The sequence below is a fragment of the Vanellus vanellus genome (assembly GCF_965231255.1).
Source record: "Vanellus vanellus genome assembly, chromosome: 5".
Classification (NCBI taxonomy): Eukaryota; Metazoa; Chordata; class Aves; order Charadriiformes; family Charadriidae; genus Vanellus; species Vanellus vanellus.
Genome location: NC_138910.1, coordinates 75,619,678 through 75,622,752, shown reverse-complemented (window position 1 = coordinate 75,622,752; position 3,075 = coordinate 75,619,678).

The following is a 3,075-nucleotide window of genomic DNA, read 5'->3' as shown; positions in this document are numbered from 1 at the left end:
CTATATAAAAGATACATCCTAAGTAAATATTTTTCAAAGCTAATTTCTTTGGTGAGTTTCAACAAACACAATTATATCCTAAGTAATAAAGGCATGAGACTCATTCATTTCTTGTCTGCAACTGGAGCTGAGAATACTGCAAATCAATCTGAATTTTTATCGGAAGCAACATTCTCAACAGCATCATAATCATATGCTAAAAACAGATCCAGGAACTACCATGGGGAAAACTTGAGATAGCCTGTACAACTGTGCATTAGAACAGCCTTTGCCTGATTCAAAACCACTTAAAGAAGGACTTTATTGATGGACTGTTTAATGTCCTTGGATACTACTGAAGAATTTTTATGGAAACACTTTGTATACTGGATTATTAGAACACATGTATCATCCACTGCCTCCACATATATCTCACAGCTGGCTGACTTTACAATAGCAGTATGAATCAGAGCTACAGGGCACACCAATATTTTCCTCACTAAAGGAAATGGAGCTCTTCAGGGAATTTACTCACTGTTCTTATATTAGCAACATAATAAAGAAATTACAATGATCTCCATAAATTAATCCCATTAGAGGAGGAAATATCTTGAAAAGACAAGACTAAATTCATGTTATATAAAACTCTATAAACGTTTAAGTTTTTAGGACAACTATTCCTAAACCCAGGGAGAAAGACTCATCAATATTACAGTATAGAGTGAAACAATTAATAGGATATTTGACTAGATCATAGAAGCTTTCCAAGAGACTGCTTCCCATCAAACATATTATTTGTAAAATATGTCGTTATTCTTATTACTTGTTTGTAAGAAAAATCTATAAAAATGTCAGTGGGCTCAGTCAACATGGTGACAAACAGCATCATCAACTAAAACCACTGACCATCAGGAACCACTGTCAAGAGAGAACAACAGTGAAGTTTCAATCAGATCCCTCCTGCCTCCCTGCTCTGCAGGGACCACCGAGGAGCAGAAGAAATGGCAGTTGGGTCCCAGGGAGGAGGACACTTCCAGTTCTCATCACCTTTGTTAATACAGGTCTGTAGCCTCATTCCTGCACATACCTGACTTATGTGACTCCAGATCCTCAGCCTTTTCAGGAAAAAGTCCTCTCTATCCCTCTTGCAAAGCAGCAGAAGAGGAGGAGGTGGTTTGTACCACAGACGCCTTAGGAGTAGGTCTGCCAGCCCAACTCTTCAGCACCAGCAGAAGTTGGAGGATTTTTTCCCCAACAGCCCTTTTAATGGACAATCCTGTAATATTTATGGCTAGGAACTAATGATAACAATCTCCAGGTCCCCAAAGCTCAGAATATACAGCAGATCTTCACCCCAGAGTGGCTGTCAGAGACCCAGAGCTGGCTGTGAGGAGGGTGGTTGGGAATTGTCGGAGGAAGCAGCCCCACAGAGATGCTACACCACTGCCAGAGGTGTGCAGTCAGTGGTTCGTTAGGAGCTGCTGCTGCTCCAAGGGAGCCCTTTGCAGCCTTCCTCCTGCCCCACCGCATTTGGTGAAATGCCCTGTTCAAATTTAGTCAAAAGTTTTCCTTTGGAGTTTTTTTTTTCTTTCTTAACTCATTTTTCTTCAGAAGAATATCTACTACTGTGTAAAGCACCTCTTTTTCATTAAACATAACACTTTTCAACCCCAAACACCACAGCATGGTGTGGCGAGGCCCTTGAGGCAGAGCAGGAGCCCCCTCACCTCACCAAAGGGGCTTCTCCCCCCAGTCCTCTCAGTTCCCCCAGCCCCTCACACTGCCTCCCTCCCTGGCAGCATGGCCGCTGGCATCCCCCACAACTCACCCCTCCTGCCAGCCGAGGCTGGGGACATCCAGTCACCCATCACTTCCTGCTGTCCCTCACACAGGGGCTTACGGGGCGCCATCTTGGAGGAGGGAAGGCCGTCGCCTCACGCCACCTCCTTCCCCACAGGGGAGCCACCACGGCCAGGGCCTCTCTGCTCCTCTCCTCACAGCAGGCAGGACGGCGCCAGCTCCTTGGTGGGGCATTTTGGGGGCAGGAGGAGCCCTCCACTTCTGTGAACATGGGGAGCAGAGGGAAACAGGCTCGCTGGATCCAGTCTGACCCCCGGCTCCTCAGAATGGGCCCCGTGGCCGATCCCAGCACCCAGGGAGGGAAGAGGGGCCATAACCCCTTTGTGGGGAGATAAAACCTCTGGGGAAGACACAATTATCCTTGGCCTTCTTTTTTCCTGGAAGCCCCCAAAGAACAAGTCCCCGGGGTTACCCAGAGGGGAGCGGTGAGGGGCAGGAGCGAGGAGAGGGTGTGCAGGGGAGGGAGCGGGTGCCGGGTGCCCCAGTCCTCAGGAGGGGACGGCCATGGCAGCGAGGAGCCCGAAGGAACAGGGACGAGGGGAAGAACGGCTGCAGAATGGCCCGTTCACATTGCAGACACAGCTGGGCTACATCCCCACCATCTGAAATAAAAGCTTATTATTCAGGGGCTATTTTTGGCACTCGTTGAGATCTTTATAGCTCATGTGCTGCATTTGTACTCCTGTTGCTGTGAAAAATTGTATCCAATCTCAGAAAAAAAACATTCCCCCCCATTTTGTGCAGTATCCTCTGTAATGAGGAAACACGGCCTTTAAAAGAAAAACAGCAAATAAACTCAGACCTCAGTTTGCATACAGACCACGCATGAATACCAAGCATGTGTGAATGCATACTTAGGAATAAAGTTGCCAACTGAAATATTGTAAATTTCAAGTTTTTACTACTCATACATCTATCTCAGCATTAAACACTTTCTATCTGTCTCCTTCCCAAATCCAAGCACTTCACATAAAGAAAGTTACATGAAAACAACATATCCGTTGTCTCTTTCTGGCCACACTTTGGGCCCTAAGGAGAGGCCAACTTCCCAACTCTCCTCATTTTCACCACAGGGAATAACAAAGACCTTGTTCTTGGGTTGGGTTGGACTTTGGGATTACGGGTACCACCCACTGCCATGAAAAATATGCAGGCTTAGTCCCATGGACTTCTGATTCTTCCTCATCATCTCTCACAGAGCCCCTTATTCCTTTGAAAGAAAGAAACAAACTACCA